At 43.7% G+C, this 27,220-nt stretch overlaps 1 protein-coding gene across 1 annotated transcript in view; it reads left to right on the plus strand.

Annotated features, from left to right (window-relative positions):
- Window positions 1–1,178: 1,178 nt before the first annotated feature.
- Window positions 1,179–27,220, plus strand: part of LOC133541451 (protein phosphatase 1 regulatory subunit 29) — a 217,124-nt gene continuing 191,082 nt past the window's right edge. Inside the window, exon 1 of the mRNA XM_061884891.1 lies at window positions 1,179–1,294. The gene's annotated coding sequence lies outside the window, so the exon portion shown is untranslated. The remainder of the gene's footprint in view (window positions 1,295–27,220) is intronic.

Raw genomic sequence — 27,220 nt, forward strand, 5'->3', positions numbered from 1 at the left:
GTTGGAGACATTGTTGTGAATGAGGGACAGAACGTGTGCTTTTGATACCAAAACAGTTGTTTGTCTTTGGAGTATTTGCCCTCTCGGGACAGGTTCCAGTTGCCACTAATAGGAATGGATGGACGCATACTTCCCAACCTTGAGACCTCCGATTTCCGGAGGTGGGGGCCTGGGGGTGGGGGTGGGGGGGGGGGTGGAGGGGGTGTGTGGTTGGGATTGTGGTCGGGGGCGTGGCTGGGGCGGGCCGTGGTTAAGAGGGGAGGAGTATATTTACATCTACAATTCACCAACTCGAGTATTTCATATATACTTCATATATATATATATATATATATATATATATATATATATATATATATATATATATATATATATATGAATGAAATACTTGACTTTCAGTGAATTCTAGCTATCTATATATTTATTTTATTACATATATAAATAAAATAAATCGTTGAATTTCAGAGGCCACCTATCAAATACTCATTAATAAAAACACAGTTCTACTAACTGTACTGTGCTTGCTGGTTAATAAAAAAACAACAACAATACTTACCTTTCACTATTCGAGTAACCTTTGTTCCGCCATTTTCGTACTGGCGAGAGTCACTTGCCGTCAGGTGCGCAACACCACATAAATCGTTGGCCAATCAAAAAGTAACCCCAAAATTCACTAGGAGATGGCGACAGACAACATAGAATCACTATTACAAACGGCGTCGCCATTGCTGTAACTTCCTCGTTCTTCTGCTTCGTCTCCTTGTGTGTGCAGTTTTTTATTAAAATCCGTAGATGTTGTAACGTGATTGGGCAGGCAACCTGTTTATATAGGTGGAAAGCGGACGTAAAAACAGGCTGTCCCCACTCAGGTCCGCTGAATTTCGGGAGAAAATTTCTTCCGGGAGGTTTTCGGGAGAGGCGCTGAATTTCGGTAGTCTCCCGGAAAATCCGGGAGGGTTGGCAAGTATGGATGACAGTTTGGCACATTTATATTCCAACAGGAACATCTTCCCTATTAATATGATTTTTTTCTCAGCGCGTTACATTTAGCACCAGGAAAATGGGGCAGTTCAAGCCCACTGCCATATGCAAAAGGTCTCTCTCTCACGCGCTCTCTCCCTCCCTTCTCCATCCCCTCTCAGTCATCGTCTCCCGCTCTGCTGCTGCTGCCGCCGCTGCTGATGCTGCTGATGCTGCTTCTGCCTGCGACGTAACGGCGGATGAGAACAGGAGAATAATCTCTTTTGCTTCAACCAAACGGCCGCACACATTTCGGAGTGGAAACAAATAAAAGGTACCGTGCTGAAATCCATTTGGTTGTTTTGTCGCCGCTTGCCTTTTAATGTGACGGCAATTAAAGCCCGGCAATGATGATTTTTATGTGAGGGATCATGCACCTGCACTTGAGAGTGTCTCTCCCTGCTGGCTTGAGCTGTCTTTCCTGCAGTGTTTGGTTGCTCTCCCCCCCCAGCCCTCGGTGCTTTACTGACTGTTCCTCACTGTTTACTACAGTTGTTCATGTGTGGATTTATAATGCGGGAGGGCATTAAATGGGCACTGATTTAAAGTGTTGGGAAGGGAAGGGGGTGAATGATGCGTTGGACTGGTGGTCTGCGGGGAAAGAAAGATTGGACTGGCTGCGCAGTGGACAGATGTGCAAGAGGGATTTAGAGTCGTGGGAGGAATCACGCAGGGGATAAAACTGCCAGTGTGTGTACGCGTGTTTGAGGTTGAATGGCCCAGCTCTACAGTGGCGTTGACTCCCACACACACACACATGCACACACACACACACACAGTCTCACAAACACACACTTCTCCTGCAATGAGGGCTTGGGTGTCAGCTGCTTTTGAGCACTCGCGTGCGTGATGGTGTGCATGTGAGTGAGTGATCGTGAGAGAGGGAGAGGGATTGAGATTCCCCGCCACGAGCAGCAACAGTGTCCGAATCCACAGAGCACACAGATACCGCCCACACATTTTTTATTTATTTATTTAAACATTTTTCTTGTGGCATGTTGGACAAGAGCTACATGAGCTCAGTCAGTGGCTGAAGGTTCTTTTAATTGCCCCGTTGCGACGTGCAATGTGATGGATGCCCTGTGTGGATGGAAGGCGGTGGGTAACTTCAGCACCACGGAGAGCGCGCAGTGCTGAGCCAGCAGATTGGCAGGATGAGCATCTTTCCCCACCACCACACCCCCGACCCCTCCGCTTCATGTTGGCTTGATTGCACGCTTGAATATGCACATGCACGCTCTATCAGATTAGAGGAAGCATCCCACGATCACATTAGTCACTTGTGGGGTGGGTGGGTAAGGGACACAATAGATTGCTGCAGTCCAACAGAAAAAAGGGAAGGGGCCGTTTATTAGGCACACCCACAGACTCAACTAGAGATGGTGCGGGTGCCCCCAACTGACAATATATTGCCAAAAGTATTTGGCCACCCATCCAAATCATCAGAATCACTTGGCCCGGCCACAGGTGGATAAAATCATGCACTTAGGCATGGAGACTGTTCCTCCAAACATTTGTGAAAAAATGGGCCACTCAGGAGCTCAGTGATTTCCAGCGTGGAACTGTCATGGGATGCCACCTGTGCAAAACATCCAGTGGTGAAATTTCCTCGCTCCTAAAGATTCCAAAGTCAACTGTCGACTTTGTTATAAGAACATGAAAGAGTTTGGGAACAACAGCAACTCAGCCACCAAGTGGTAGGCCATGTAAACTGACAGAGAGAGGGGTCAGTGGATGTTGAAGCTCATAGTGCAAAGAGGTCGTCGACTTTCTGTTCAGTCAGTTGCTACAGAGCTCCAAACTTCATGTGAACTTCCAATTAGCCCACGTACAGTTCGCAGAGAGCTTAGTCTGCGCACAGAGTAAGCTCTCTGCATACTCTGCATACAGAGTATGCAGTGGTGTAAAGTACGTCACCACTGGACTCTAGAGCAGTGGAGACGCATTCTCTAGGGTGATGAATTACGCGTTTCCATCTGGCAATGTGATGGACGAGTCTGGGTTTGAAGGTTGCCAGGAGAAAGTTTTATTTCCGAATACATCGTGAAATCTGGTGGAGGAGGAATTATAGTGTGGGGTTGTTTTTCAGGAGTTAGGCTTGGCCCCTTAGTTCCAGTAAAAGGAACTTTGAATGTTCCAGGGTACCAAAACATTTTGGATAATCCCGTGAGTCTGGAGCGGGCCCCTACCTCTACCAACATGACTCTGCACCAGTGCACAAAGCAAGGTTCATAAAGACATGGATGACAGAGTCTGGCGTGAATGAACATGACTGGCCTGCGCAGAGTCCTGACCTGAACCCGATAGAACACCTTTGGGATGAATTACAACGGAGATTGAGAGCCAGGCCTTCTCGACCAACATCAGTGTGTGACCTCACCAATGCACTTTTGGAAGAATGGTGTAAAATTCCTATAAACACACTCCGCAACTGTTATGTTTGCTACTGGGGAAGGAGAAGGCACAGCGAAGGAATGTCAAGTTCAACAGGTTTATTCGAAGACTTGATGATTACGTGCAGTGTGTATGCTACTATGTGTTTGCATGGAAGACTATGTGTGGAATTTATCATATGTCGATACCGTAAGGTTTGTTGAGGTGCGTGTTGGTTGAAAAGGGTGTCCAAATCCGAGAGGGAGCAAGCCAGAGGAAGTCCAAAGTCCAAGCGAGGGGCCCGAGGCAGGAGAGCGAGTCCAAAGTCCATAAACGAGGTCGGGGGATCCAGGAAGGCAAAGTGGGGCCAGGAGGGAAGCAGCGGTGGTGACACAAACACTGTGGAAGAGCAGGAGAAACAGGATCAGGAAAAACACAAGGGCGGCATAGCTCGGTTGGTAGAGTGGCCGTGCCAGCAACTTGAGAGTTGCAGGTTCGATTCCCACTTGTGCCATCCTAGTTACTGCCGTTGTGTCCTTGGGCAAGACACTTTACCCACCTGCTCCCAGTGCCACCCACACTGGTTTAAATGTAACTTAGATATTGGGTGTCACTATGTAAAGCGCTTTGAGTCACTTGAGAAAAGCGCTATATAAATATATAATTCACAAGGAAGTAGTCACTAGCAAGATCAGGAGGTAGTCCGAGACACGCAGCTTACAAAGGTAGTTTACGTTCCGACATCGAGGAGTCAGCGTCGGCCATCTTTATACTGCCCTCCTTCATTAGCGTCAGGTGTGGCCTGCCGTCGGCTGCGGCGGAGTGGGCGTGGTCCGCTTGATGAGTGTGTGGGAGTCTCTGGTGTTTGCAGTGGATCTTCTGTGTGCACTTGCAGCAGCAGGAAGCACCGAGTGTGTGCGTGACACAACAGCAACCTTGTGGACAGCCTTCCCAGAAGAGTTGAATCTGCAATAACATCCGGTTTAAGTCCCTTTTTGCTGGTGCTACTTCCTCAACAAACCACTGAAAAGTACAGGGCACTGGCCAAAACCAACTGAAAAAATATCTCCAACAGCTTGCTGCACACATTAAAGGACCTAAGCTTCCTCAGGAAAAGGGTCTGCTCATGCCCTTCTTGTATACAAGAAAGTCCTTTCAGTCCAGTCTGCTGTTCAAGTGGACTCCCAGGTACTTGTTCCTCAGAGGGATTATCGGCCATGGCTGTGGGGGCGCTATGTGTCAGCGTCCTGCTGGCCGTGGTGTGGTCATCTCCTGGTGCAGATGGCTTCTGTAATAGTGTTTCTCTACCTAGCCCCTCTGTACTCAGTCATGCAATAATTTGTCTATACTGTATATATATGTGTGTGTGTTTGTGATTGGCATATGTATCCGTGCGCACGTATGTAATAATGGGGGATATTGGTCACCGGGGTATTGTTTTTAACTTTGTAAAGCACTTTGCCTTGCATTTCATTTATGTATAAAAAGCGCTTTATAAATAAACTTGGATTGATTGAAATAGGTGCCAATGCAAGAAAAAAAAAACATGCAAACAGCTCTCACTTGATACAAAACTATAACCAGAGAAACAACATCTGATACACAGCAGTGCTTGAAAAAAGATGAGTGTATGTTTTAAGTGCGTGTACACAGTGGGTCTTGGAAACAACAGAAACAATACGCTACTGTGAATTGCTCTCGGGAGTCGTCTATTGCTCTTTGAGTAGAGATAAATATTTTCTTACACTATATTGCCAAAAGTATTTGGTACCTGCCTTCATTCACATTTGAACTTGAAGTGCCATCCTATTCCTAACCCATAGGGTTCAATATAATGTCGGTCCACCTTTTGCAGCTATTACAGCTTCAAGTCTTCTTTCAAGGCTGTCCACATGGTTGCGTAGTGTGTTTATAGGAATTTTCCACCATTTTTCCAAAAGCGCATTGGTGAGGACAGGCACTGATGTTGATCGAGAAGGCCTGGCTGTCAATTTCCGTTCTAATTCATCCCAAAGGTGTTCTATCTGGTTCAGGTCGGGACTCTGTGCAGGCCAGTCAAGTTCATCCACACCAGACTCTGTCAACCATGTCTTTATGGACCTTGCTTTGTGCAATGGTGCACAGTCATGTTGGAAGAGGAAGGGGCCAGCTCCAAACTGTTCCCACAAGGTTGGGAGCATGGAATTGTCCAAAATGTTTTGGTGTCCTGGAGCATTTAAAGTTCCTTTCACTGGAACTAAGGGGCCAAGCCCAACTCCTGGAAAACAACCCCACACCATCATTCCTCCTCCACCAAATTACACGATCGGCACAATGCTGTCCAAAATGTAGCGTTATTCTGGCAACCTCTAAATCCAGATTCAACCATTACATTGCCAGATGGAAAAACATGATTCATCACTCCAGAAATTGCGTCTCCACTGCTTTAGAGTCCAGAGACGACGTGCTTTACACCACTGTATTTGACGCTTTGCATTGGACTTGGTGATGTATGGCTTAGATGCAGCTGCTCGGCAATGGAAACACATTCCATTAAGCTCTCTGCATACTGTGCGTGGGCTAATTGGAAGGTCACATGAAGTTCTGAGCTCTGTAGCAACTGACTGTGCAGAAAGTCAGTGACCTCTTTGCACTATGCGCTTCAGCATCCGCCACCCCTCTCTTTGTCACTTTTTGTGGCATACTGTACGACTTGGTGGCTGAGTTGCTGTTGTTCCCAAAAGCTTCCATTTTCTTATAATAAAACTAACAGTTGACTTTGGAATATTTATGAGCGAGGAAATTCCACGACTGGATGTGTTGCGCACGTAACATCCTATTACAGAAAACAGAGTTTCGTTGTACTTGTGCAATGACAATAACGACCTAACCTATCCTATCCTATCCCAGTTCCACGGTGGACATCACTGATCTCCTGAGAGCGGCCCATTCTTTCACAAATGTTTGTAGAAACAGTCTCCATGCCTAAGTGCTTGATTTTATACACCTGTGGCTTTGCCAAGTGATTAAGACACCTGATTCTGATCATTTGGATGGGTGGCCAAATCATTTTGGCAATATAGTGTATATATTGAAATGAAAATGCCATCAACATACAGTGGTTGACAATACAAGAAGTTTGCAAAGAGGCCATGGTCAATAAGAGACTTGCAGTGATCACCAATCAAAGATTTTGTTCATGAGCCTCAGCCTGAATTGACGCAACCCTCTTCCTCCGGCGGTGTATCCCCTCTTAAACAATGTCGTAAATTAACTTCGACTGCAGGCAATAGTGAAATCCCCTTCTAAGACCTTTGCTCTGCACGCCTCTATCAATCACAGGCCACGCCTACAGGAGGCGTTACATGAGGAATGTGAGGGAAGCTGCCCCGCCCCCTCGCCGTCTTTTCTCTCTTCCACTTCAAGCCCGCATGGCTCCATCCTCGAGCCCCCCCTTTGCAATTATTTGTCCCATTCTGTTTTATCTCCGGCCAGACCTTTCCTTCGAGACGTCGATGCTTCCCGATGTTTCTCGAGGAGGAATGATGAGCAGTCTCCGATCAATTGCAATCACAGATCAGTGGTGTGGCGGAGGGTGGTGGTTTGAAGAAGGGTGGTGGAGATGAAATCAGTAAAAAGAGGCAGGTCCGGGAGACTGAATAATGACCACCTACCTTGCAAACCCACTGCCTTGTTTCTCTGTAATCTTCAGTTCATCAGAACTGTATTGAACTATGTTCGCCATAATTCAGGGAATCTATTGCGCTGTCTGTCGGGGGTGCTCCCGAGAGGTGATGGATGCTGTGCAGTGGGAAGAAGAAAAAAAAAACAAAAAAAAAAACATGGAGGTAGGAGCAGAATTTTAAATAAAGTGGTTGATAAAAAAGGAGGAAAGTATCTCTTGTGTTTATAGGAGAATGAAGAACAGATGGTTAGCAGCTTGCTTGTTAGTTAGCAGGATTTTGCACAAACCACATTATCCATTTCTATGACACATGTGGCAAAAGAAATACATCACATTACAAACAAACTAGAAACAAAATGTGGATTCAACCAGTCCAGTCATCTTTTTTGTTCCACATTTGTGTTGCGAAGTCGGGTCATCTCTATGGCCGACCAGCTGCATCCAAGCCATACATCACCAAGTCCAATTCAAAGCAGTGGTGTAAAGCACGTCATCACTGGAGTCTAGAGCAGTCGAGACACATTTTCTGGAGTGATGAATCACGCTTTTCCATCTGGAAAATCTGACGGACGGGTCTAGGTTTGGATGTTGCCAAGAGAACTGTACATTTCAGAATGCATTGTGCCGAGTGTGAAATTTGGTGGAGGAAGAATTATGGTGTGGGGTTGTTTTTCAGGAGCTGGGATTGGCCCCTTAGTTCCAATGAAAGGAACTTTGAATGCTCCAGGTTACCAAAACATTTTGGACACTTCCATGCTCCCAACCTTGTGGGAACTGTCTTTGGAGCGGGCCCTTTCCTCTTCCAACATGACTGTGCACCAGTGCACAAAGAAAGGTCCATAAAAACATGGATGACAGAGTCTGGTGTGGATGAACTTGACTGGCCTGTACAGAGTCCTGACCTGAAAGAGATGCCACAGTAGACATTTAATACAGCGACAAGAAAGGCACTACCGGAAGTGGCAAGAACGAGACAAAAAACGCTTGTTAACCACATTTCTTTGCGAAGATTATGAGACATTTTTCATCTAGATGGGAGTATATGAACATCCTAGCAGGCAGCATCCTAATGACAGCAGACCTTGCACAGTAAGTGATGTTTTATTGTTTGTTGGCTCTTATCAAGTAAAAAGTAAAGTCACACAGACGCAGGTGTAGTGAAATTAACCACTGCATTTGACCCATCCCCTTGTTCCACCCCTGGGAGGTGAGGGGAGCAGTGAGCAGCAGCAGTGGCCACGCCCGGGAATCATTTTGGTGATTTAACCCCCAATTCCAACTCCTTGATGCTGAGTGCCAAGCAGGGAGGCAATGGGTCCATTTTTTATAGTCTTTGGTGTGACTTGCCTGGGGTTTGAACTCACGACCCACCAATCTCAGTATGCTTAAATTGATCAAAATATGCAAATATTAAATGTTATTATAAATGTGTCCGTTACTACATTACACATATACTTACATCATATACATAAAACCCTAATAGAGGTGTTTGGATGTTTTTAGGAGCTCTATGGGTTCCCATGGGCTCCATTGTAAGCTGACTTTTGATTAAATGTATTTAATATTTCAGGTCAGTTTCAGTTTGTTTGGAACCTGCACACAATACAATATAATGCATCACGCATTTCCAGTTGTTTTATTTCAGCAAATCAGAAAAGGAGTTGGGAGAAGCAGAGCTTATCTAACCCTACTCCTTTTCATACCATAGCAAGTGTATCCAATGTCCTTCTTCTCTGTAACAGAACAGTGAAAAAATAAATAATAGATAAATAATATACTATAGTAAGCAAACAAATATTAGATACAAAAATACTATTTGTCTCAATTAAAAAAAAGACGAAAAAAGGGTTTGGGATGTTCATCATAATTTTTGTTCTGTGTACTTTGTGAACACTTGTAGTTTGAACAGTCTCTTAAACTAAATCTTATTGGTCCTTTATTGGATTTCTTTGGGTTAATCCATTCCATAATTCAATCCCACATACTGATATGCTAAAGGTTTTAAGTGTTGTACGAGCATACACATGTTTTAAATTAGATTTTCCCCTAAGATTATATTTCTCCTCTTTTGTTGAGAAGAAATGTGTGACACTTGGTGGGCATAGCGATGCCGGATTGGTTCTTCCGTGGATGCGTCGGGCAAGAACACAGCTTAAGGTAAGAAATAAAGGATTTATTTAACTGATAAAAGGCTAAGAACAAAAATACTGGTGCTAGGCAGAAAAGGCAAACAAAAGGCGCTAGCATGGAAGCTAGGGAAAAAAACAGATACACTAACACTTGGCACAAAGGCACAAAAAGGGAAAACAAAACAACTAGCATGAGAACTTGGAATGAATAAAGCGTAGCGTGAAAGCTAGCGAGTAAGAGCATGGAAAACAGTCGTCACTTGTTGCATGAAAGCAAATTAGGAACCGAGGACGAAATAACAAAAGGGGCAGGCTTAAATAAGGCAGTAATCAGCAACAACAGGTGTGCGTCGAAAACAAGGGGCAGGTGAAAAGTAATGAGCAACCATGGTAACAGAGCAAACAGGAAATAAGGAAGTCCAAACAACAGAATGTGATACAAAAAGGAACAAAACTACAATACGGAATGATCCAGGCAGCGGATAATAACAAATTGTTGTACATTTTTGGGTAGCAGGTTATGGTTTGCTTTATACATCATTTTAGCTGTTTGCAAATGCACCAAATTGTTGCATTTAAATAATTGTGATTCAATAATAATAATAATTTTATTATAATTTTATAATATTTAGAATGCATTAAAAAAATCCATCCGTCGTCATGTCTTTCATAATGATTGTGAACGATGTACAAAAATATGCAGTTCCCTTTTAATGAGCTAGCAACGCTGGAATAATGCTGTGAAAAAAGCTCAAAAACATACAAAGAAACAATTAGTACTGTAGCTAATGGCACCGGAGAGCGATCAGCCCCGCCCACAATGGATGTGCTGCCGGGCACAAAATGGGTGAATGAAACATTCGTACACGGGCATGGTTCGTACACCAAAGAATACTTTTTTTTGGGTCTGTGGCTCATGCATCGATAAGTTCGTACAACGAGGGGTTGGTAAAAGCAGGTTCCACTATATTGCTATTCTCAGACTATGCTGCTTAACAGAAGTTAACTTTGCCACCTCTTTCTCGCCACAACCTGTTTGCTGGAGATGTACACCAGTCTGAGTGTGCCTCCCGTTCAATAATAGTTCCTAGACAGCGACGCGATTAGTGCTGTTAAAGTGTGCTGACCTTGACAGTCAGAGGCCAAAACACGTTGGGCTTTGGCGACCGAATTAATTCCCATTAAATGCCCCAGGTCTATTGAATTAAAGAGCAGATTTGGCGGGTCATTAGTGCTACTATAGCACATTCTGATTAGTCAGGTGAAGATGCCCAGGAGTTGGACAAAGGCCACTAAAAGACCTGCTGGATCGTTTTTTTTATTTCACTGATTTTTAGCAGCTGCCGCCTAACCATAGATTCAAGTTGTGCTTGTTTTATTTTGGATGATTATTGATGGACTCATATAGGCCACCTGATTAAATAAATACTGATTGACTAAGCCAAATAAAACCAATCAGATTTGATGCCATTAGGAAAATTAAAACAATGTCAATAATATATTGACTACTGTTAAACATAAAATATGATTATGTATTGTGATGTTGATCAATAATCTAATGATTAAATCTGAGTGATGATGGGGCAGGACATCAGTTTTTTCATGCTCCAAATGTTGTTTCTTTTATACTATTGTTTATTCTTTTTGTGTTTTGTTGTGAGTGTAAAAAAAACAAAAAAATCAATCAATCAATCAATCAATGTTTATTTATATAGCCATAAATCACAAGTGTCTCAAAGGGCTGCACAAACCACAACGATCAGTTTTTTCATGCTCCAAATGTTGTTTCTTTTATACTATTGTTTCTTCTTTTTGTGTTTTGTTGTGAGTGTAAAAAAAACAAAAAAATCAATCAATCAATCAATCAATGTTTATTTATATAGCCATAAATCACAAGTGTCTCAAAGGGCTGCACAAACCACAACGACATCCTCGGTAGAGCCTACATAAGGGCAAGGAAAAACTCCTTGCCGTTGTCACTGTCACTCCAGTGACAGTGACAATGATGACTATGAGAAACCTTGGAGAGGACCGCATATGTGGGCAACCCCCCCAGGGGACCGACAGCAATGATATTGTGAAAGTCTAATCCCTAATGGATCTAACATAACGGTGAGAGTGCAGTCCAAAGTGGATCCAGTGCAGTAGCGAGAGTCCCGTCCATATTGGAGCCAGCAGGAAACCATACCAAGCGGAGGCGGATCAGCAGCGCAGAGATGTCCCCAGCCGATACACAGGCGAGCGGTCCATCCCGGGTCCCGACTCTGGACAGCCAGTACTTCATCCATGGCCACCGGACCTATTCCCCCCGCCCTCCGCCCAACCCCTCCACAAGGGAGAGGGGGGCAGAGGAGAGAAAAAAAAGAAACGGCGGATCAACTGGTCTAAAAAGGGGGTCTATTTAAAGGCTAGAGTATACAAATGAGTTTTAAGATGAGACTTAAATGCTTCTACTGTGGTAGCGTCCCTAACTGTTACCGGGAGGGCATTCCAGAGTACTGGAGCCCGAATGGAAAACGCTCTATAGCCCGCAGACTTTTTTTGGGCTCTGGGAATCACTAATAAGCCGGAGTCCTTTGAACGCATATTTCTTGCCGGGACATATGGTACAATACAATCGGCAAGATAGGATGGAGCTAGACCGTGTAGTATTTTATACGTAAGTATTAAAACCTTAAACCTTAAAAAACAACAATCATATTTGGACTTGGTATGAACGGCGACTTTATGACACGACATGTATCACGATACTTGAGTGACAATGCAATACAGCATTGCGATATTGTGATTACGGCGATATAATGTGTTAGTTCTACATGGCGCACTGATCAATTTAAAATGCTGTTTAAAATACAAGTGGTAAATATGTACGCTAGACCAGTGTTTTTCAACCACTGTGCCGACAGTAGTGTGCCGTGAGATATTGTCTGGTGTGCCGTAGGAAATCATGCAACTTCACCTAAGTGGTTCAAAATTAATCATACTTTGCTGAAAATTGATAACAAGGACTATGTCCAGTCCCATTTAACCGCAATAAACGAGGTACAAATGCAATTTAGACGATCCATTTCCATTTATTGCAATTGCACAGAAATTTGAATTAAGTTTCTAGTCACTTTCATTAAATCAATCAATCAATCAATCAATGTTTACTTATATAGCCCTAAATCACTAGTGTCTCAAAGGGCTGCAAAAACCACTACGACATCCTCGGTAGGCCCACATAAGGGCAAGGAAAACTCACACCCAGTGGGACATCGGTGACAATAATGACCCAGGCAACTTGCTCAATGTTACTAAAATATATAAAACGATAAAGCCATGTTATCATCACTGGTTCAAGGGAAAATTTTTTTTAAAACTTAGTTCATATTAGATATTTTTAGAGGGCGCAAATATCCTTAGACTTAATGAGAATTTTGTAAGATGCACATTAACATTTTCTAAAAAAACCAAACAAAACAAAATATGCTTGTGGGAAAATGTTTTTTCCTCCCCTCTTCAATATTAACAAGGTGCATTTATAAACACAAGAATCATTATTATTATTATGTTTTTTATAAAATTTTCCACTTCAGTCATCTTTTCTCTTATCGTCCCTCTGTCACACCTATGGATCATGTTTTGTTTTGTCATGTTATGTTTTTGATTTTGGACAATCAGTCACGTTTTGCTCTTCCTGGTTTTGTTTGTTTCCATGCCAACCTCATTATTTTTCACCTGTCACGTCCCTGTTCTCAGCCTCACCTGTTTTCACTAATTATCACAGCTATTTAAGTCACTCTTTTTCTTGTCTTCGTCCTGGGATTTTCACACCAACTTTCATTACCCATGCCGTTCTAACTTTCATTGTAATCTACGACCTTTGCTGCTCATTCTCCATGCCCATGATCACCTGCCACGCACCTTGCTATTTTTGCCTCCTGGTTTTGTTGTCACAGTAAGTGTTTTGTTTTAGTTGTTTATAGTCATGCCATCGTGCTGTTTCTGTTCTTAGTTCATTCATGCCAATCGAGCAAGTGTTTTTGTTTCCTGTTTATATATTGTAGCCAAGTTTTATACCTCCTTGTGAGCGCCCTTAGTTTGTTTATTTTTGTATTCAGAATTCCTAATAAAACATCATGTACCTTAATTCACGCCTGGCTCGTCCTGTAATCCCTCTGCGTCGAAGGAGCACACACAATCAAAGTCCTAGCCTGACACCCTCAAATATAAATATGCGTAATTTTCTCCACTGTCCATCACAGAGTTTAGGAAGAAGATTCAAGCCAGTCGTCGGCTTATTCGAGTGGAAGTGGTGAGAGTTTCACCATTTCATCGCCAGAACAGCTGAGCTCGCTTCCGCGGTTGGCCGACATAGTCTCACAAGATGTAGTTTCTCTTTAAATATCCTTTTTGAAAATGGCCTTGCAAACATACATCTGCCACCTAATCAATGTTTTGTTCTCCTTCTCTGCTAAATGGAAACTATATGAATACTCACTTTGGAATGACAAGTGAGTATTCAATCACAGTCTCGTTATTATGAGGCTACTTAGATAGGCTACTGTCAACAACTTGTGATCTGACTGGCTATCGCAACTGTCTCTCAACTCTATGTGTTCTTAAATTTACCCGCCAATCACAGGACGTGTAAATTTCACGTAAAATTTTAGGACATCTAGAAGGCCTTACTGACAACAACTCATGATCTGATTGGATATCGCAATTATCTATCAACTGTATGTCCCAGATCGCTTACAGTGCACAGACTCCTGCATTGTTGATTCTGAAGGCGTCTGGCAGATTTGGTACAGCATGGCAACATAAGCTAGCTGAATTCTGATTGGATGCAAACTAAAACAAAAAAAAAACAGCACTGGAACGAGCATAATATGACATGAAGAGAATATGAATACTTTTAGATATTCAGGGAAAGAAATTAAAAAATATATTTTCATATATAATTATGATCATGATTTCTGGGTATGTTAGGCCAGCAGATGGCGCAGCACTGGTAAATGCACATGTATAGACTGCTTCTATGATCGACAAAAAACAGACATAAAGTAACCTTCGTTTGCCTGGAAAGGTTTTGCAAATTGCAAATATAAAATATATGAAGTCTTCCCTTTAATGTTTAATGATTAAATTGAATTAACACAAAAAAATGTAATATCATGGCCTTATCTGAGACTATTAGTGACTCTGAGATAGCTTTCAGTGGCTCTTTAGAAAGGATATAAATAGGTATGGAGGAGGAGTCGCTATTTATATACGGAGTAATATCCCTGTTAAAATTAGATATGATCTGATAGTTTCAGCTTTTGAAAAAAAACTTTAGCTTTACCTCACTAAAGCAATAACTATTGGCTGTCGTTACCTTCCTCCAAGCTCCACTGCACAATTCACTCATGATATATGTTCGATGCTTACGGATGTGACTGTTAGAAAAAGAGCAGTACACCCACTGGGTGATTTGAACATTGATCAGTTGTCAATGTGCCCCTAAAAGAAAGATTAGTCACTATTGACATACTTAATTGATTAATGCATAAGTCCTACATTGATCATATTTACACTAATGCCAAAGTGAACTTTTCTCTGGGACGGTGTCTGTTTATCAGTAGATCAAGGGTGTGCAAAAACGGGACAAGAACTACACCACTTTCACCACGGAAGCACTCGAGCTGAGATAGGCACCAGCGCCTCCCGCGACCCCAAAGGGAATAAGCGGTAGGAAATGGATGGATGGGTTCCCCAACCTTTTATCCCACCAGGGACCAGTTTAAAGTGTGCATTATTTTCACGGACCGGCTTTCCATGTGTGTCAGATAAAAACAGCCTAAATAATGAGCATGAAAAATCAACTCACCATTAGTCCGAAGTAGTGGGAGCCCTGGGAGGGTTTTCTTTGCAAAGACTTGGTCCCTGGCATGTTGATGGCATATACTGTATACCAGTGTCTTCTAACAATAGTGCCAGGGCCCAGTGTTGGGCCACTGTCAGGTTCAAACACCGATGACATCTATTAATCAGACAAGAAGCAAGGAACCAAGCAGAGACAGAGTTCAATATAGCTCATGAGGAGACCGCACGGCGCTGAACACTTAGTCACAGTCTCGCCCTACGCTCTAAGGTTCAGCTCCCGGGTCCCTCTTTTTATTAAGAGTTCCATAGTCAACAACAGTGAGGCCGCCTCTAAAAAGAGTGGTCACATATATTATGCAAATCAGATCCAGGACGCACAGTACGTGACGGAATGGGCTGGGGGCCTTGTGATTTTGCCTTGTCCCCGCTTTTTCTGTGTGATGTCATCTTATCTTCGTTGAGGTCCTTGAAGTCTCTGTCTTGTCTGGTTGCTGTCATCTTATCTTTGCTGAGGTCCCTGAAGTCCTTGGCTGTTAGCGGGTTAAAACAAAGATAACGTCTGTGGCTGAGGCCACCCCTCAGACAAGAAGTTTTGTCCTTGCATAGGTTATAAAAGTCTAACTTGACCACAATAACTAATAGCTAAATCAACAGACTTTAAGCATACTAAAGTTAGTGTGATAATATATACATAATTATTCTAACAGCCACGATCGCCGCGTAGAATGTAATATGTCTGTTTTTCAGCTGTGGTCTGTATCGGCAGCAGCGGTACTCAGTTAAAATACACTTTTCCACCACTTGTGGCAGTAATGACAATATAAAAGAAAGTTTAGTTTAGTTAAGAAACATATTTATTGTTAATTTAGTTTATTTTAGCACAACATAATACTTCCATCTATCCATTCAATGTATTGTTTATTTGATTAGTACTTATTTTTCACCTTGGCCTGACCTAAGCCTAAGGTTTATTTGTTAAATGAATAATAATCTTTATGACTGACACATGCTTTTATATCATTTTTACAAGTGTCATGTCTTTGTGATCACGTTCTGTTTAGTTATAATCTGTTTTGTTTTTGACTCCATTAGTTCCTGTTTTTGCGTACCCTGGTTTGTTTCACCTGGCTCATATGTTTGGACACACGCACCTGTCAATAATCAAAGCACTATTTAAGCCTGTATTTGCCAGGCAGTCAGCCTGTCGACATCATCCTCTATCATCCTCTACACACCCTTGCTTCATGCTGATGATCCATGCTCTATTCTCTTTCCCCATAAGTTGTGTTATTCATGCCATGGTTTGCAAGTTTTGTTTTATGTCCATAGTTTATGTTGTAGTAATAATTTTGTTTCATAGCCAAGTTTTTGTACCTCCTCCTTTTGTTTGTTCCTTTTTTGAGTTAACATATTAAAATATGTCGTTTCCTTCACATCGTGTCCGATACAGGCGTTTTGCACCTCGGGAAAACAAACCACACCTTATTCCACGCCTTGACAACAAGGTAGTAAAACTGTAAATAGGTTAAATATAAGTATTGAATGTGATCAAAATCAAGAGTGAGATGACTAATTCAGGAGTATTCTTGGAGTGGGCCCCAGGCTCCTCTGTAGTGGAAAAATTGGGTCTCGAGGTCAAAAAGGTTAAGAACTCCTGCTATATACAATGACCCTGCAGGGCACTGCAGATGGAAATCAGCCTTTGGGTACAATCTGGCACATTAACATTGTATATGTCCATTAATGCATTGTCCAATGTACTATAACAAAGGAGTTGTAATACACATCTATTAACAAGCGTAGTGTTTCTGTGCAGCCAGGTAGCAAACGCTGGTTGGGGACCACTGATTTACTGCACAGCCATACTATCATGTTCCTACCTGTTACATTTTGCTATGTATTAAAAGATGCAGCAGACATGTACCACTTTTTATGGGCATTTTAGAAGTCCTGCAGTGCACTCCTGGGAGATGTCTGCTCCACTGACTGGGAATATGAAGAGGAACATCAAAGAAAATGCATATTGCAAGAAATTCCATCCATATCTACCGCTTATTCCCTTTGGGGTCACGGGGGGCGATGGTGCCTATCTCAGCTACAATCGGGCGGAAGGAAGGCGGGTTACACCCTAGACAAGTCGCTATCTCATCGCAGGGCCAATTGCAAGAAAGTGTTTTCACATATGTTAATAATGCATCTCATACATGAAAAAGACAAGCTTAAATATCCATCCATCCATCTTCTTACGAGGTCGGGTCGCGGGGGCAGCAGCCTAAGCAGGGAAGCCCAGACTTCTTTCTTCCCAGCCATTTTGTCCAGCTCCTCCGGGGGATCCCGAGGCGTTCCCAAGCCAGCCGGGAGACTAGTCTTCCCAACATGTTCTGGGTCTTCCCCGTGACCTCCTACCGGTTGGACGTGCCCTAAACACCTCCCTAGGGAGGCGTCCGGGTGGCATCCTGACCAAATGCCCGAACCACCTCATCTGACTCCTCTCGATGTGGAGGAGCAGTAGCTTTACTTTGAGCTCCTCCCGGATGGCAGAGCTTCTCACCCTATCTCTAAGGGAGAACCCCGCCACCCGGCGGAGGAAACTCATTTCGGCCGCTTGTACCCGTGATCTTGTCCTTTCGGTCATGACCCAAAGCTCATGACCATAGGTGAGGATGGGATCGTAGATCCACCGGTAAATCGAGAGCTTTGCCTTCCGGCTCAGCTCCTTCTTCACCATAACGGATCGATACAGCGTCCGCATTACTGAAGACGCCACACCGATCCGCCTGTCGACCTCACGATCCACTCTTCTCTCACTCGTGAACAAGACTCCGAGGTACTTGAACTCCTCCACTTGGGGAAAAATCTCCTCCCCAACCCAAAGATGGCACTCCTCCCTTTTCTGCTTTTCAGGCTTAAATAGTCCTTCTCAAATAGTGGCGGAGGCATGTGTGACCTCGGGGGACATGTTTTTTTTTTTGCCATACCAGGATAAGATGAAAGGTATGTAGCACTTGGCTTCACTGTAACCACCCTGGGAGGAAAGACCGTTGTAATAAGCTTACAATGTTACGCGAAAGTTTGGTTATAACAATTATATAGACAAATTCAACTATTTAGAGTCACAGTGGTGTGTGTGTGTGTGTGTGTGTGTGCGTGCGTGTTTCTTCTTCTTAGGGGGTGGGGCGTAACAGAAAATATTTGTAAATTATGCCGGAAACCGCAGATTGAATATATAAAGGGAACAATATCCAAATCCATTGCTATTCTTTATAACGTAAGACACATGCTGAATTAGAAATGTTATATTTTTCTATCATTTTTCCAGTAATATTTTAGTATGGGGAACATATTCACCATTAATTAGTCGCTTATATAACATGCACATTAGTAACATATTGTCTCTTAATTAGTCATTATTAAGTACTTATTAATGCCTTATTCTGCATGGCCTTATTATACAACCAGTACGCCTTTAACAAAGAGTCTTCCCTCGACAACCTCGGAATTATTGCTAACTAGTTGTCATGATCCGCTACTTGGATCATGACATATTCTGGTTTTGTTCTGTTTTGTATCACATCCTGTTTGGTATTTGTCTTCCGTTGTTCCTGGTGGCACTTCCTGTTTGTTTCCGTTTCCATAGCTACGCATTTAGTGTCACCTGCCTCTTGTTTTTCACGTGCACCTGCTTCGTAATTATCACCTTTATTCAAGCCTGCCCTTTCTGTTCATTCTGTTGGGATGTCGCATGGCTGCAGTTGTGTGACCTCAAGTATGCAAAAATCCAGGAGAGCAGAAGCAGGTAAGATGATTTTAATTTCATCAAAGTAAAAGATATAAACAGAAAGCAGTCTTGCATGGAGATGTTCCCAACATAGTTTTAACTTCGAGCACTGAGGAGTGCTCGAGTGAAACATAAATAGACCTATGTTGATTGACCGCAGCTGAGGACCGCTGCCAATCAACGGCGAGTGTGACAAAAACAGTGCTCAGCGGAGTAAACAGGAAGTATGACAAAATAAGAGCACTGAACAGGAAACAAAGTACAAAACACGAAAAACTATCAGAAAGTAAGTGACAGATCGTTACAGGACCTCCCCCTCAAGGAACAGATACCAGATGTTCCCTGGAAAAGAAAAATGGAAAAAAATGTCCACAAAGTAAGGGAGGATGGAAGGAGGATTTGGTGGAAGGTCGCCAAACCTCGTGTCCCCGCAGCCAGCAAGGGAAAGTCAGGTGGCGACGGCGCGTAGAGCGCCGCTGGAACTGGCGGGGCGGGCGGCCACGGAACAGCCACATCATTGGCCGAAAAAGAGACGAGTGCATCCCGCGAGGAGGACGCCCAGGGCACGGCCACATCCGCGGCTGACGTGGAGGCGGGCGCGCTGAAGCAGGCCCGGAGACAGCAGACAAAGCGGCGGGGGCTGCAGCCAAAACAGATACCTCTGCAGGAGGCGGCTGAGGAGCCGATGTTGGTGCCGGCGTGGAAGCGGCAGACGTCATCAACGGCGTGGAAGCGGCAGACGTCATCAACGGCGTGGAAGCGGCAGACGTCATCGGCGGCGTGAAAGCGGCAGACGTCATCGGCGGCGTGAAAGCGGCAGACGTCATCGGCGGCGTGAAAGCGGCAGACGTCATCGGCGGCGTGAAAGCGGCAGACGTCATCGGCGGCGTGAAAGCGGCAGACGTCATCGGCGGCGTGAAAGCGGCAGACGTCATCAACGGCGTGGAAGCAACAGACGTCATCGGCGGTGTTGAAGCGGCAGGCGTCATCGGAGGCGTGATTGTTGCAGATGTCATCGGCGGCGTGAAAGCGGCAGATGACGCCGGGCGAGGAGCAGCAAATGCTGGCCGAGGAATAGCGGATGCCGGCGGTGACGAAGCCCGGCGTGGTGCTGCTCTTGGCGGCGTTGGGGCTCGGCGTGGAGCCGGCGTTGGGGCTCGGCGTGGAGCCGGCGTTGGGGCTCGGCGTGGAGCCGGCGTTGGGGCTCGGCGTGGAGCCGGCGTTGGGGCTCGGCGTGGAGCCGGCGTTGGGGCTCGGCGTGGAGCCGGCGTTGGGGCTCGGCGTGGAGCCGGCGTTGGGGCTAGGCGTGGAGCCGGCGTTGGGGCTAGGCGAAAGCCCGCCAGGGACGTAGATGTCTCCGTGGAAGGAGACGCTGGCGGGGATGACAGCGGTGTGTGCCTGGCTGCACCGCAGTGTATAGTGGGCCCCCCTCCACTAGGTGGCTGCCAGACACCGTTCACACATGCGGGAAAACGTGCCTGCTCGTCGGAGTCCCCCGGTGCGAAAACCAGGGACGGGCGGGAGGGGACCAGGAGGAGGGACGAAGACACGTCCCGTGCCGAGTCCCAGCAGGAGGACAAAAGCGACCTCACTGTGGGCTCCACTGGAGCTCTCGGCGAACCAAAAAAGAGAGCGGGAGCTGGCAAAAGGAGCAGCCGGGGAGCAGCCGCTGGAAGCTGCGTAGGAGCAGGGAGAAGCAGCTCAGCAGACGACGGGAAGGATGGCGGCGGCGGACGTGCCGGTCGGAGAGCCGCAGTCGGCGACGGAGCCGCAGGAGCCGCGAGACGTGAAGGAGGAGGCGGGCGCGCCGGTCGGTGAGCCGTAGCCGGCAGCGTTGCCGAGAGGAAGGATGGCGGCGGAGGACGCGCCGGTCGGAGAGCCGTAGCCGGTAGCGTTGCCGCGGGAGCCGCGAGGCATGCAGGAAGTGGCGGACGTGCTGGTCGGAGAGCCGTAGCCAGCCGTTGAGCCGAGAGGAAAGATGGCGGCGGGGGACGCGCCGGTCGGAGAGCCGAAGCCGGTGGCGTTGCCGCGGGGAGAGGGTCCGCGTCTGTAGGCTGGGACCGCTCAAACCTGGCCTTCAAGTCCTCCAGGAATTGTGCGGTCCAGAACGTCGGCTGAGGATTGCCGACAGGGATTCTCGCGAGGTCACAATTTTCTGGCTCGAAGTTACTGTTGGGATGTCGCATGGCTGCAGTTGTGTGACCTCAAGTATGCAAAAATCCAGGAGAGCAGAAGCAGGTAAGATGATTTTAATTTCATCAAAGTAAAAGATATAAACAGAAAGCAGTCTTGCATGGAGATGTTCCCAACATAGTTTTAACTTCGAGCACTGAGGAGTGCTCGAGTGAAACATAAATAGACCTATGTTGATTGACCGCAGCTGAGGACCGCTGCCAATCAACGGCGAGTGTGACAAAAACAGTGCTCAGCGGAGTAAACAGGAAGTATGACAAAATAAGAGCACTGAACAGGAAACAAAGTACAAAACACGAAAAACTATCAGAAAGTAAGTGACAGATCGTTACACATTCAAGCTCGCATTCTAGTTTCTGTTCGATGCAACAGGTGACGTCGCTGATTCCCGATTGTGGTAAAAGATTTTTTGTACTCGTTAGCTCCCACGCTATTCCTTTACTTGTTCCCTGGCTCACATGCTCGCGCGTTTTGTTCTTTCTAGCTTACATGCTAGTTCTTTTTGTTTTGCCTTTAGTGCCTTGTGCAATTGTTTCTGTTCTTAGTTTGTTTTGTTAGTATTAATAAATCTTCATTTCCTACCTTCACGCTTTGTCCATATCCGACTGCATCATTCGAGAGAACGAACCATCACCACAATACCAGCCAACCGTCACACTAGTAACCCTAACCCTAACCCTAACCCCTTATATGTTCCCCTAGTGTCCAAATAACTCTTAATTCAGTCTTTGTTACTTAGAATGTTCCCCATACTAAAGTGTTACCATTTTTCCGTATCCAACATAGTGTGTTGAAGTTTGGGGAAATAATTATGAAACCAACATAGACCCAATAATTAAACTTCAAAAAAGGGTAATTAGAATAATACACAAAGCACGCTACTATGAACCTACCAATCCATTATTCATAAGTTCTAATGTGTTAACTTTTTCAGATAACGTGTTTTTAAAAACAATGGAAATTGTGTTTCGAGTAAAGAACAACAGCCTTCCAGCTTTAATTTTAATTAAGAGGGGAAAACTATAATTTACGCTGATATTGATTTTTGAAACTTGTAAAGTAAGAATGAATTTACGATACAAATGTATTTCAGTTTTAGGAGTTAAGTGGTGGAACAAGGTCAGTGATGAGTTGAAGACAGGTAGTTTTATGTTAAGGTTTAAGAAAGCCTCGGAAGGTGAAATATTGAAAAATTATAGAATATAGCAAAAATTACTTTCATTTTTGAAATGCCTTAAAATAGTTTTTTGTAGGTTTGTCTTTTTGTAGGTATAATTTTGCTGGACCCGAGGAAGAATCGCTACAGCCTGCTGCAGCTAATGGAGATCTTGATAAACTAGAAGAAACTAAAATAAACAATACTGTCATCACCTTGTACTCCCTTGAATAAAAAGATTAAGACATTAAAATAATTGTTAGGAAAGCAATATATTGGCATATAATTACTTTTTCCCAGCCCAAATCCTATTAGTCTTTCATAACATATTGTAAAACATGGGAACATATCAGGAGAAGAAAAACATACAGGATGAAAAAGTTGATGGCTAAATTGAAACTTAGGTTCAGTTCATCTTCCAAAATCCAGATCACCAAAGATTGCGCAGTTCAGAAGTTCAGCACATTTTCCAGAAAAATTGTACAGTACATGCTTCTATAATATCCATCCATCCATCCATTTTCTACCGCTTGTCTGTGAATAAAATTTTGTTATGTGAATTACCATGAATTGATTTACGTGGACCCTGACTTAAACAAGTTGAAAAACTTATTGGGGTGTTACTATTTAGTGGTCAATTCTACGGAATATGTACTGAACTGTGCAATCTACTAATAAAAGTTTCAATCAATCAAAAGGTCAATCAATGTCATTGTTGTTCGGAATTAGACTGTTGAGACGGGCTAATCCAAAAAAAGGGCATTTTGCACAATGGCGGCCATGTTTTGTTCTTGTGTGAGCTTGTTAGTCACCACAAGGTTTTCACAGATTAGCAAAACAACCAAAAACAGGGCTGCTCACTTATTTTTTGTAACCCCCCCAACCCCCCAGGAAGAAGAAAATACTTTGTCCCCTCCCCACACTCCCCGCCGCGACTATAACTAGTACTATCTCTCTATAAAATTGTTATAAGTACACCTCAGCATCACATTATATCCTTATTAAGATTAAAGAAAATAAGAAAATAAAGAAATATAGATCGTTGTACGACAAACAATACGTTTATAAACCTATATTTATTTAGTCTGTAACAGAAAATTTCCTAAAATAAAAAAACAACAACATCCTTATATTGTCAAGCCTACGGATTATGTTTCGTTTTGGTCATGTTATGTATTGTTTTTTGGACACTTAGTTCTGTTTTGCACTTCCTGGTTTGTTTTTTTTACCATGACAACGCTTTGATTTTCACCTTGCCCTCAAGTCACGCCCTTGTCCTCAGGCCTCACACCAGTTTCTAATTATCATAGTCATTATTTAAGCCATTCTATTTCTGTCTTCGTCCTGGCAACTTCACCTTCCTATGCTGCACCTACCTTCAGATCGCGTATTATCTGCTTCATGCCTTGATGTTTGTTTTCGTCCACGCCAAGTAAGTTTTGTATTCATGCCTCAGTGCAAGTTTAGTTTTTTTATGCCACAGTGCAAGTTTTGTTTCATGTCTTTAGTCACGCCATTGTGCTAGATTTGTTTTGAGTAGTCTAGTTTATTATCCGCCATTGAGCGCTTCCTTTGTTTGCCTTTTTGTAGTTTGTTTGTTTATTAAAATATCAAACATGTACTCACGTTCACGCCTGGCTCGTTCCAAATATTATCTGCATCGAAGAGGCGATACAAATCCAAGTCCCAAGTTAGACATATTTAAACTCTAAAAAAATGTTTTTGGATCGACTTGAACCATTTGGTACCGAAAAAGGTGATTAGATAAACTGAATATAGAATAATAGAGTCACATTGAACAAAAACAATTTATGAAACACATTTAACTACAAAACAAAAATTAATAAAGCTATTTGTGCTGATTTTTTCATTTTTTTTTCAGAACTAATGGCTACAATGAGGACGTTTTGCAGTGCAAAGCTTTTCAAAGTGGGTTTTGAAGTATGATAATGCATCTTATTGATGAAGCATGTTACCCGGGGTCCCATTCCACTATTTGAGAAGTGGGTGCTAAGTTAACCAAGATAATCTCCATCTTTATGAAGAAAAAAATCAATTGCCATGCAAGCCTTTGTGCTAGATATAATCTTACTCCATTTTATAGTTCTTTCTGATCCCACGTTCTACAGCGTTGCCAGCACCTTGGCTGGTTTAACATTCCAAGCCACACCTTCTGTATCGATTCCTGCATCCACCAGGAGGGATTATGCCAAGATGCTGAGAGGGGCTAACCCTTGGGAAGCGTTCGCACTTGCTCACTCCTCCACATTTCGCCCTTTCGTGGACGCAGCGCGCCGCGCTCACTTTCAGCCTACCAGCTGTTGCGGTGCGATCAATACCGCGGTCATGTTTCACAACAAGAGTCACTCCCTCGCTGCCAGGAGCCGGTGGGAGGTCTCCCTTGAGCCAGGAACGGAGAAAGAGACTCCGGGTTGATTTGTTGATGAGGTTTTGAGAGAAGGAGACGGCAAAAAAACCTGTGGCGGAAGAAAAAAATAAAATACGGCCTGCTGTTTTTTTGGCTTTGCTGGCGTGCTTGAAGCGCAGAGACAAGCGAAAACCCATCAAGCCTTTTGCAAACTCTCTCTTTGTCAAAGCACTTATTTGCAGTGAGAGACGCGGTCTTTGTTGGGAAACCAGAGAGCAGAGACGCTGGCCAACACATACAAAAACAGGCTCACATTTAGAAGATTGCAAGTTCAATCCCTGGTTTTTTCTGGCCTCTGTTCAAATATTATTGCGCGTGTGCTCCTGATGTTGCATCATCATTGCATGAATGAGTCATTTTACATCGGCACTGTGTGAACTCGCGAAGTAAACAATGGACGCCCGTATGTTGTGTCAATTGCATTTACCCCATGGGAATCCCTTGAATGCCAACCGCTGCCGCCTTCACCCACACCTGTCAATGCAGGGTTGGGCCCTCAATGCGGTTGTCTTAGGCCACACAAAATTGGGGCGACTAATCCCGTCAGTGTCTGATCATCAGGGTGTTTGCTTGTTCTACTTTGATGGGCTGGATACAATTACATCCATCCATCCATTTTCTACCGCTTATTCCCTTTTGGGGTCGCGGGGGGCGCTGGCAGTGGGGCAAAAAAGTATTTAGTCAGCCACCGATTGTGCAAGTTCTCCCACTTAAAATAATGACAGAGGTTTGTAATTTTCATCATAGGTACACTTCAACTGTGAGAGACAGAATGTGAAAAAAAAATCCAGGAATTTAAAATAATTTATTTGTAAATTATGGTGAAAAAAAGTATTTGGTCAACCATTCAAAGCTCTCACTGGTGGGAGGAGGTTTTGGCTCAAAATCTCACGATACATGGCCCCATTCATTCTTTCCTTAACACGGATCAATTGTCCTGTCCCCTTAGCAGAAAAACAGCCCCAAAGCATGATGTTTCCACCCCCATGCTTCACAGTAGGTATGGTGTTCTTGGGATGCAACTCAGTATTCTTCTTCCTCCAAACTCGATGAGTTGAGTTAATACCAAAAATTCTATTTTGGTTTCATCTGACCACATGACATTCTCCCAATCCTTTGCTGTATCATCCATGTATCCATTTTGGTATAAACTGAACTCGTCGTGTTTGGAGGAAGAAGAATACTGAGTTGCATCCCAAGAACACCAGACCTACTGCGAAGCATTGGGGTTGAAACATCATGCTTTGGGGCTGTTTTTCTGCTAAGGGGACAGGACGACTGATCTGTGTTAAGGAAAGAATGAATGGGGCCATAAATTGTGACGTATTGAGCCAAAACCTCCTTCCATCAGTGAGAGCTTTGAATGGTTGACCAAATACTTATTTTCCACCATAATTTCCAATTAAATTCTTTAAAATTCCTACAATGTGAATTCCTAGATTTTTTTTTTCACATTCTGTCTTTCACAGATGAAGTGTACCTATGATGAAAATTACAGACTTCTGTCATCATTTTCATTGGGAGAATCGGTGGCTGACTAAATACTTTTTTGCCCCTACTGTATTAGACTTAAGACTTCCCGTTTATTGTCATTCAAATTAGAACTTTACAGTACAGATGAGAACAACATTTTGTTCCATTAGCTCATGGTACACTGCAAAAAGTCAGTGTTCAAAAACAAAACAAAAAAATACTAAAGTTAGAGGCATTTTACTTGGACTAAGCAAAATTATCTGCCAATAGAACGTGAACGTTCGGCTTGTCAAGACTTTCCAAAACAACTAAAATCAGCTAACCTCAATGAACCCAAAAATATCTTCAAATAAGTATTTTTTCACTAATAACAAGTGCACTTTTCTTGACAGAAAACACAAATATGTGTTGAAAAATATTCTTAAATTAAATAAATGCTAGTGCCATCATATTTGTCATGTTCTGTGGTCACGTTTTGTTTAGTTATGTTCTGTTGGTTTAAGACTCTTTTTAGTTTATGTTTACGCTCCATTGTTTTGTCACCATGACGACCGATGAGTTCACCTGTACTCATTTGGACTCACGCACCTGATTTGTTTAGAACTCACGCACCTGTGTTAATCATGTCACTATTATGTAAGCTTGTGGTTGCCAGGCAGTCGGCCTGGCGTCATTGTTGTTGTTCCATGCTCCGTTCACTCTGGTTTTGTATCGCGCCGCTCATTTCCTTCCAAGTAAATTTTGTTTATTCATGTCACGTTTAGCAAGTCTTTTGTTTCATATCCATAGTTTTGCCTTTGTGGTAGTTTTTGTTTTTTTAGCCAAGTTTGTTCTCTGCCTTTAGTTTGACGAAGCAGAAGAACGGAGAAAAGACATGGCGACGACGAGTAAGAAGATGAAATTGGCTTGCAAGTTCCAAAATGATTGGAAAAAAATAATTTAATTTCATCCAGGACAGCTCAAAGGTTAAGGGGTATAGTGCCTGCACTTCAAACCCGCCCCCAAAACCATGCCCCCCGAACCAAGCCCCCAACCCCCTCCCCCCATCTCTCGAATTCGCAGGTCTCAAGATTGGCAAGTATGGTCGTGATTTAGGGCTAAGTAAGTAAACATTGATTGATTGATTGATTGAAATTAGGCAGACAATCAACTAAAA

This window comes from Nerophis ophidion, linkage group LG23, assembly GCF_033978795.1.
Source record: "Nerophis ophidion isolate RoL-2023_Sa linkage group LG23, RoL_Noph_v1.0, whole genome shotgun sequence".
NCBI lineage: Eukaryota > Metazoa > Chordata > Actinopteri > Syngnathiformes > Syngnathidae > Nerophis > Nerophis ophidion.